The sequence below is a fragment of the Cetorhinus maximus genome, chromosome 2 (genome assembly GCF_964194155.1).
Source record: "Cetorhinus maximus chromosome 2, sCetMax3.hap1.1, whole genome shotgun sequence".
Lineage (NCBI taxonomy): Eukaryota > Metazoa > Chordata > Chondrichthyes > Lamniformes > Cetorhinidae > Cetorhinus > Cetorhinus maximus.
Window position 1 is genome coordinate 159102527 of NC_135880.1, and position 10659 is coordinate 159113185.

Sequence of the window (10659 nt, forward strand, 5' to 3'; positions counted from 1 at the left end):
AGATAAAGGCAGGTGTCTCAGTCCAGGGCCTCTTCCCTGTGTTTTGTGCAGCCTTCAGACCAAAGTTATGGTCCGGCCACACGCTCACTGGACACATTAGTGAGCCCTGCACCTCAACCGTGTTTGTTATTGCTGCCAGAATGTTGTGGGCAGGGGTCACAGAGTTCCGTCATTCTCTCTGTGTGCTTTCAGCACCTCCCAGCTGTGGCTGCCTCCCATCTCTTCAGCATCTGTGACCAGTGTCGCTGTGCTACTGAAGGGGCCAGGTGCCGAATGTTTTTCAGTCCATTGTGGAGTTTTACTTGGAGCTGGTGTACTTGGACACCGCCTTTGTCCATTCCAGCACAGCGTGCTTGGTCAGTTCCCCAGGTAGCAGCAGGCACACGGTGGTCTGGATCTCCCGGGAGCTGATGGTGCTGTGCTTGCTGTAATGGGCCAGGCAGGAAGCCTCACCCACGATGCGCTCAAAATATCGTCCGTGAATGAGTTCATGATGCTCATGGCCTTGGAGGAGATGCCAGTGTCGGGGTGAACCTGCTTCATCATTTTGTGGATGTAGATGGAGTAACTCTCCTTCTCGACCTTCACCGCTTCTTGCGACCCTTTGCTGTCAGTTTCTTTAAGGCTTTCTTGGCCTCCCTTCTTGGGAGCTAGTTTCTTCTCATCAACCATCTTCAGTGTCAATGGCGGACAAAGGATCAGATGCTTTAAAAGCTTCATGGCTGCATCTCTATGATATAAACCTGATCACAGAGCACAAGCGAGCTGCCCTCAGCCAGACAGGAGTCAGACATTCTCAGAGGCTATGTGAAGATCTATGGAGTGTTCTCACTGCATGTCATCATCATCCTCCCGCAATTGAGCGACAATTAGGGCCTCCACTGCACCTGCATGACAGGAACATTCTCACAGAGGGTATGTGCGTTGCCACAAGCCAGACTGGAGTCAAACATTCATAGATGCAATGTGAGGATCTATGGTGTCTCCTCACTGCATGTCATCATCATTCACAAATCTAGCAGCTATGAGGGCCTCCTGAGCACACCTGCCTCATCTGGCCAGTGTGAGGGCTTCATTCCTGTCATCATCGCCTTCGAGGGCCTCCTTACCTTCATCCCCGTCAGCGTCCTCCTCATCGGAGGAGACGTGCAGCTCCTCCATCTCCTCCTCAGCCAGCTCCTCACCCCACTGCAGCACCAGGTTGTAAAGGGAGGAGCAAACAATGATGATACGTGACACCCTCTGTGCAGGGCTCCACCAGACCAGTCCAGACACCGGAACCTCATTTTCAGCATCACGATGGTTTGCTCCACCAAGTTGTAGTTTCAGCATGAGCCTCATTATACCTTTGCTCTGCTGCAGTCTGAGGTCACTGCATGGGCGTCAGCAGCCACGTCCTCTGCGGGTAGCCCTTGTCCCTGAGGAGCCATCCCTGCAGCTTCTGTCAACCATGGAAGACATCAGGGATCTGTGACTGACTGAGAACGTAAGAGTCGTGGACACTCCCTGGAAACCGTGAGCAGACCTGCAGGGTGCGTTTGTGGTGGTCGCACATCAGCTGCACATTCAATGGGTGGAATCCCTTGTGGTTGACATAGTTGACCGCGTGTTTCGCCAGAGGTCTGAGCGCCGCGTGAGTACAGTTGATGGTGCCCTGCACTTGTGGGATACCTGAGATCTGAGCAAATATAATTGCTCTTGCATCCTGGCTGACATAGTCCCAGGCGAAATGCACAAAGTTGTGTGCGAAGATGGCATCCGTGGCCTCATGGATGCATTTGTGGGTGGAGGCTTGTGATATCCCATAGAGGTCACCTGTGGAGCCCTGTAAGGAGCCACTGACCTTGGAATTGAGCACCGCTGTCAGTTTCATGGCCATTGGCAGTGGATGCCCTCCATGTCCCCATGGCACCAAATCCTACAGTAGCTGGCATATGTGACTGACCAGTTCTCTAGGCATACACCTGGTGACACTGGTTCTCGATCATCTGCAGGACTGAAAGATGACGTCTATAGACCCTGGGTCTAGCTCGGCACCGACTAGTGACGGCTCGCTGTGGATCTTTAGCGGTGTGCGTGGGATCCCCAGCTGCCCCTTCATCCTGAGGGTGCTGCTCCTCCCTCTGTGCAGCCAGCTGCCTCAGTCGCTCTCTTCTCAGTCATCTTCATTCTCTGTAAGCCACGAGGCATACAGCTATGTCTCCATGAACCTGATGTACTCTTCCTGCAGGAGGAAAGAGAGAGACACATGGGTTAGCTTGGGTGTTCTAAGAACCTGACTTGGTTAAGCCTGAAGGCCATTTAACACATTCCAGAGAGTGCTGGCCATCATTTGGATGGCCAGAGATTAGTGCACTGTATGACTGCCCAAAACCCCAACAACCTCCGCCCAACTCCAACCGACCGATTAGCAGCAGCTTTGCCCATTGGACTGCATGCTGTGCTCTCAGCTCAGACACAGGCATTCTCCTAACCCACACTGCAAGGCTGCACTGTTAGCTTGAACCATGGGGGAGACTGGTCCAAACCAGGATGATGACATTGTAAGGGGCTGTGAGCACCTCCACCAGTGACTGCTCCATGGCCAACTTTAGCAAGGAGATTGTATAACATGCCCAGGTATCCAACTGTTCTGCAGTCCACTAAAACTCTCATTACTTTGCAGTCTGTGCCCAAGAGGCGAAAAGCTCCAGAACACTTGGTGGCACTTTGTGTCTCTGCATTGCGTGAGTGGGCAGAGAAGCTAGAGGCCCAACTCCATTCATATCAATGTGGCTGCGCCTGAACTGTCTCAGCTGCAGAGAAATGGCGACTTTATACAGGGTTTCCTAATGCATGGCTGTTTCCCTCATCCAACCCACCCCCCTCCCCCATGCCCCGCACGTGCTTGTGCACCACCTTGAACCGCAAGGTAGCCCTTGTCCCTTGCCCCATCCAAACGCGCCTCAATCGCAGATAATGTCTTCTTGCTGGATAGAGCACCCATCACCATGGAACATCAAAGGCAGTTATCAAGTGAGTTCATGCATTTTTTGTCTAGTGCCATGCAGTCTGGATGCCAACATGTCTGACTCCACAAAAAGGATAACAGAGACCTTAGCCTTGGCCTTAAAATGCCAGGCTGATGTGCACTAGCGCTCACCACCACAAGTAGTTGCAGAGGCATGCAGCTGGGACATTAGAGGGATGATTGTAAAAGAGGACGTGGAAGTGGGTATTCCACTCAAAAAGCTTCCACTTCTCACTTGTTGTCTCTCCCCGCCTCAATCAGTACCCACATGCTGCCTTAAACCAAATTCATAAGACTATCCTTGAATAAATGCAGACAGAGCAGTCTTTGGTGGTGCCCTCATGCTCAAAATGCCAGAGAGAATTGGCCAAAAGTGCCTCATTAGCCCAGGCAGAAATCTAAGCTGCTTGTCTCTACCTCCGCTGAAGCCACAGGGTATCATGTAGAAGAGGTAGGAAAAGGAGAAGCAATGCTTTGTAGTTGTGCAAGGATACACACGTTGGTATATGAAAAATGTTATGTTGTGAAGCTCCCATTTTTTAGTAGTGTCACATTAAATTTATTATTGTGCACTGCTTTCTCATCTTGACCATGGTTGGTGGCTGGATGGCAACTTACCTTTCAACTTGATTGATGATAAATGGGAAGATACGAATTGATGGGATCACTGGGAAAATGTGCAATGAGCGGTTGGCTGTTTGCAGAACTGCTTTATATCAGTGGCACTGGACAGTGACCATTGCATGTGGTTCTGATATTGGGTAACTGGTGATATCTAAGTAAACCTTACGTCAATAAGGGAATGCCAGGCAACAATGTGAAGAACTGGTGTTAAATTGCAGTCATCATCTTCCTCTTCATTGTCTTCCTTCTCCTTGGATTCCTCCAGAGATTGTCTGTCTTCTGAGCCCTGTTCCTCTTCTAGGTCCAAAACTTGCCGCTACACAATGTTATGCAGAGTGCAGCACAACAAGAACATTCTGAAGACCCTGGCTGGTGAATACTGAAGAACACTTCCAGATCTATCCACACACCTGAAGCACATTTTCAGCATGTCAATGACATGGTGGTCATACTTCACTCACTGTAATGCTGTTGGACTTCATTAGTCCAGTTTTGATAGGTGCCCTCAGCCACATTTGATGGAGCGTTCCTTGTCTCCTAGCAGCCAGCATTTAAGTCTACTGCACGTCCAAAGAGGTCAGGGAGATTGGACTGCTGCAGGATGGGAGCATCATCGTAGCTCCCCGGGAACCTTGCATACACAGATAGAAGTATCTTCCTTGTGAATGCCCCCCAGCTGTACATTGATGGAGTCGAAGTGCTTGCAGTTGAAAAATATTCCTTGCTGATGTGACAGTGAGTGGATTGCCACATATGTGTAGCACCTGCACCTGTGGGAAGCCAGCCAGAGCTTAAAATTTGAGCATCTGCTCATTCTGACTGATGTCATTGCAGACAAATTTGACATAATTGCCAGTTCTAACAAACAACCCATCAGTCACCTGTTTTATGCATTTGCGAACTGCCAACTGGGAGATCGTGGATATGCCTCCAGCAGAGTCCCCTGGATGGATTCAGAAGCAAAAGCATTGACGTCAGTGGTCACTCTGAGAGCGACTGATAACACTCGGACAACAGATCCAGAAGGGAAAACTTCTTCTAGGAGGCTTCAGACATCTGTCACATCAGATGAAACTCTCTGGTCCTCCTGTGACACAGCTGTTTGGACATGCCAAGGAAACTCAGCCTCTGCTTGTACACCCTGTGTGTCACATGTAGTATCTTCTGTGACAGCTCCTCTCTTCTGTTCCTTATCAGTTCATAGAGTCATAGAGCTATCCAGCACAGGAATAGGCCCTTTGGTCCATCATGTCCGTGCCAGCCATCAAGCATCTATCTATTCTAATCCCATATTCCAGCAATTGGCCCGCAGCCCGTATGGCATTTCAAGTGCTAATCTAAATACTTCTTAAATGTTGTGAGGGTTCCTGCCTCTACCACCCCCTCGGGCAGTGTATTTTCATATTCCCTCTTCGCTCACCTAATTACCTTTTTAAGTACCCCCTTACACTTCCTCTACTCATGTAGTTGTCCAGCATGCGGGGCTCTCAACAGCAGGCTGCTGATACTGGTACTGGTCATATTGTTCCTCATCAAAAGACCAATCAGTCTCTGGTTTGGAGCTGGCTTCTCAACATGCTCATATTTTTGCTGGATTTAATCCTCCAACTGCACCCAAACCAATACATACTTCCATGTTAAAATGAGAATCTAAAACTAGTGGCCATAAATATAAAGTAGTTACTAATAAATAATAATAAGTCCAATGGGGAAATAAGGAAAAATTTCTTTAGTCAGAGACTGATTAGAATGTGGAACTCACTATCGTAGGGGAGGTTGAGGCAAATAGCAGGGATGGTTTCAAAAGGAAACTAGGCTGGTCCATGAGAGTATTGCTCATAGAGAAATAGTTTGGAGGGACAGAAAATCAGGCAATACAAGGCCACAATTTTCCTACAAGCACCATTCTGTGCCTAGGTTCCCAATGGTAGAATCAGATCGAATAATTGAAGTCTTGGTGAAAAATCACATGCAAACCCTCTCTTTTCCAATCATTTAGCTATATCCTGTGCATTTCCAGCATTCTGTATTGTTATTTTCTTTTGAAGTCCATTAATAAAGCTACAGAAATTTATTTTATCAAAATGGGAGACCAGGTCCAGATCTACTTAGCAGAAACCAGCTGAGGATGCAACAGTCTGTTAAATTTAATGTTGGGAAATGGTGCACAGCTGTGTAAATGCAGCAAATCACAAGTATCAGTAAAAGGTTTTATAACACACCATAAGTACATTCCTATTAAAAATAATTGAGTCCCAAAATAGTTAATAAACATCCAGATTGACCAAACCAGCTGTCGTGTTCAGCAGCCTCTCTGAGCTGGTTGTCAGAACAGCAGCACAGGAGAAAGACAAGGTAACAGTCAGGGAACAAACTATCACATCACACTTCAAGTAAATAAGGAAGAAGGAAAAAACACACTCCTGAGTCCGAAGAACATTGTGTATCCATGCAGTTGTCTTTTGACCTCATTTTTGCAGTTCTGCAAATTATTGTATACTGTGTGCATTTCAATGTGATCCACCCATTTACAAACAGATTAAAATGGGTAAACAGAAAGGTGTAGAGATGTGGGCAGCATATGCCAGCAGCAATGCTCCTCATTAAAATATGCACAGAAATGTTGTTATGCCATGAACTGACAATTTTGCCACATGACACCAGGTTGTAGCTGGTTACACTTGGGACAAAAGCAAAGCAACTTAAGAAGGAAACATTTGAATCTTCAAAAATCTTAGTATATAATTATTCAGGAAAGATATGGATGTACATGGACACCTCTTCCATCAGGAAGGGTAATATTTCTATCAGTGCTAATTTTGAGGATAGTAGACTGTTCAGCCCACTTGAGAAAAAATGCACAGGAAAAAAATAACAATGGTGTTGCATTTTTTTTATAAGCCATGTTCTATTTCAAAAATGACTTTATGTATTTACTGGCTGAAAACCACTGATTGATTTTTAAAAGACTGAAACAACATTCCAGTGACTTGAAACATCAGTTTCTAAGATGGTTGAAAATTTGCATAACTGTACCTCAGGAATTCCAAAGGCATTATAATGGAGTCAACCCAACTAGAAAACCCCATCAGAAACAATCACATTGAAGGAGTGTGAATGGGCCATCCCTGAACCTGTTCCTAAAACATCCAGACAATTACCTGGGTACTCAACTGGGTGTGGATCAAGCATTAGACATAATCACCTCAGGCAATGAACTCTGGCTGAGAGAGGAATTCATCAAGCCATAATCTAATCATGTAAACAACGGACCTGGAACCCATTAGCCATGACCATGTTTGGGTAACCGGTCTGTTGGAGAGAGACTAACTAATCCTCTCTTGTGTTTAAGAAATTGCTTTTCTCTGAGCCAGAAAACAGAAGCAGAAGAGACGCTGAACAAGCAGAACCCCTGAGTGGGCCACCCTCCCTCTCCCTCTCCGTCCAGCCTACATGTTTGAGCCCCGTCTGCTGTTCAACCATCCACACCACAGGAAGTATTATAAGAATCCACTTAGAAGCAGCGGACTCCATTAAAAAAGTGAAATCGCGTGGCATAGTTCTATTGGTTAAAGCAAGGTGTTCAAATATCTCTTTAAGCATTAAAATTCCCAACTGAATCATAACAAGAGAAACAACATAAATACCACAAGGGCAGATAATTGGGAGAACCCCTACAGAAATTTATTCCCATTATCTTTTAGCACTATGTGTGGTAAATAAGCCACAAGTAGTCAGTTGAGGCAAGGTTCCAATTTTGAAGACAGGCTGAGAATAGTAGAGTCAATTCACCAGTTGCAGTGAAGCAGAAGCAGCAATCTAGTGCAAAAGAAATCTGGTTTAAATCACTTTTGCTTGGACCTACATTGATTTAGGCGGGTTAAAAGTGCTCTCACATGAAAACATGCACAAGCGTCATTTTAATATTAAAATAAATGCAAATGAAATGGAAATCAGTGCAAACTATTTTCTCAGTGGGAATAGGCTACGTGTTCAGATTGCTCATTTAAAATAGGTCATCAGGATTGAGCACATTCTAGGCTGACAGGAAGTCGGTGATTAAAGAGAAAATCAGTTTATCCTGAGTATATGTTTGGGTTTGAAAAAGCTGAACTTTTCACTGGGTACCTTTTTTTTACAGCTTGCTTGTTTTTGGAGATTGCTGTTCTAGACTTTTGATAACTATGTTTATCATTGCTATGATCAAAATTATTAATATGATTATTTGTCTTTTTGTATTAGTTGCACATGGAAGAAGTGCTTGAAAGGACAGAAACGAGGCAGGGTCAACTGCACCAGAGGTAGATTGTTTGAACCTGCCCTTATGCACTTTGAATTATCCACAAATCCAGGAATACCGACCTGGGAATGTTTGAGACAAACTGTCTTTGAAGACTCTGGGGTTGAATTTGGTCTTCAGTGGCAATGTAAAATTGGCAATATGAAGCTAATAGCAGCTAATTTTACACACAACCCAATTTTCCTTTCCATTGGCCATCTTACACCCTGCCAAAGACCAATTTTACCTGCCGTATTTGATGGTTAGTGTTCTTCTCTCTGCTGGAATCAGACTGGACAACCTCCACTACAGGGAGTGCACCATCAATTACAGTCAAGGTCACCACAGCTCTGAGTTTTAGCCCTCAAACTCATTCCAAGCTAGTGCAGAAGCCATCAGCAACATCGATCAATCAGCAGTACAGAGATGGATCATTGTTGCTCTTCAGGCCATTGTTCATGAGTGAAAACATAATCATAATTGTTTCCCTGAAAAACATAAAAGCTGCATGAGGGAATCTGGCAATTTCATATCACGGGGCTCTCTAAAGTCTAGGGAATTATTTATGGCATTCCATTTCACAATCCAGGCTCCTGCACACAATCCCACGGCCTTCACAAACCACAAGTTCCACTTCACCAATGTTATAATTAATGGGCATCACAAGACGACTGATTTTAAAACACAGTGGGAGTGGATGGCAAGCCCATGTGGAAGTTGTGGTTGGAGGTCCACCAGATTTTAATTGCCCAACCTCATTTGAATACCATCAGTCAGCTGCATTCCCATTTTGGTTGGAAAGTTTTATGTGTTCTATATACTAATACTTTGCTTTTTCTTATTGTTTTCCCAGTAACAGGAGTAAGCCAAGTGGTTCGGAGCTGGATGACAATGGGAGCTATTTGGTCTTGAGGTGACCCTGTACCCTTGAGTGCTAGGTTAAGAGCTAGGTCTTCAACTGGTGTCATTGTGTCCAGTTTTACAGTGGTTGGCACATTGTTCATAACTTCAGAGGCACGTATGTGGATTGCCCTGAGAGGCAGCATTCTCATCTATGTCTGCATCAGCCATGGCTCAGGTGATACCTCAGATGGTTATGAGTTCAAGTCCCAATTCAGAGACTTGAGCATAAAAATCTAGGCTGACACTCCAGTGGAGTATTGAGGGCATGCTGCACTTCTGTCTTTCAGATAAAACACTAAAGGTCCCATGGCACTGTTTCAAAAAAGAGCAGGGGAATTATCCTGACTGATACTTCTCTCTCAATCAATATCACAAAAAACAGATTACCTGGATATCTTCACATGCTGGGGCATGCTGTAGGCAAATTAGTTGCTGCATTTCTTACAGTACAACAGTGTTCATTTGTAGTAAAGTGCTTTGGGATGTCGAAAGGTCATGAAAACCACTATATAAATTCAAGTCCTCGGTTTTTTAATGCCTAATTAAGCCACATCCCTGCTGTTAGGTACTCCCTTAGCATGGTGGGTGATGCAGACCACTCTGCAGCTATGAGAGTTGCAGAGGTTGGCATAATGGTTTCTTCATTGGATTTTACCCAACATATTCAAGATAGAAAAGACACCTTGCTACAGATTGAAGTGCAGGACTGCTTTGCGTTGACAAGATATACTCTGACTGGAGGCTTCACTGAATGTTCCTTTGCAATCACCTTGAGCTCCACAGTGGAAAACAACTGTTCAACTGCTGCCAGACCTTGCAAGGTGCTCTGCACAATGACTTAATTACAGCAGAAAATGTTGTTGCTCAGGTGGCACCCTTTTAAATAGAAACCCAGAGCTATGTTGATGGAGCAGGGCATGTGTTGTCCCTCCAGTTAGTCCATTACTGCTTCTTCTTTTGCAGCACTACTGCTTCTGCTTGCTTGTACTCTATCACAATGCACTGTCCTCAAACTAATCAACAAAATCCCCCTAAGAGGTGCTAGTTGCACTGATACATACTACAGGAGCAGATGACACAAGGCGTTGGTTTCTTGGATGTCACTGGGACCTACAGCTAGTTTTTGAGATTCACAGAAACAGGAGGAGCATAAGGCTGGATGCAAGAAAACCCTGAATTGTATTATTATATAGCTAAAAATCTGTGTCATTGTAGTATGCTGGGGATATGTGAATGATGGAAGGAATAACAAGTCCAGCCCTGAATTTTAAAATGCTACCCAATTGTCCTGGTTGACGGTAGACATTGGGCTGGATTTCATGCCTCCCCCCTGCCCCTCCGGTTGTGGGGGGATGGACGGCATGTAAAATATCTTGAGCGTCTAGCCCACCCCATACCTGCCCACCCTCTATAATACGTTGCCGGGGGCGTGGGAGGAATAAGTCACTAGGCAACCTACCCTTAGGCCTATTGAGGCCCTTAACTGCCCAATTGATGGCAATTAAGGACCTCAAATCCCCTCTGCTCCCATAAAATGCTGGGCAGTTGGTGAAGTTGGGGGGGTGGGGGTGTTTGGGGGTGGTAGTTCGTGAGCAGATGGTGCCAGAATGCAAAGGCTATTTTTGAACGGGCTTCTTTGAAAATGCAGGAACGAGAGGGGGCCTTATAAATCAGGAGGTGCCCTGCGCACATTGCCCCGCACTCCCCCCCAACCACCCCCAAGACATCAACCCCTCCATCATTAACCTCGCTGCCTGCCCTCTAAAACCTGGCCCTCCACCACCCTAACTCCATCTTCCCAGACTCTCCAATCCCTCCCTGGCCTAAAAACCCAGGACTTACC

The 10659-nt window shown here is 45.7% G+C and overlaps 1 pseudogene; it reads right to left on the reverse strand.

The window, feature by feature from the left end:
- Positions 1-298: 298 nt before the first annotated feature.
- On the reverse strand, positions 299-672 carry LOC144691468 (histone H2B 1/2-like; annotated as a pseudogene).
- Between the last annotated feature and the right edge of the window lie 9987 nt (positions 673-10659).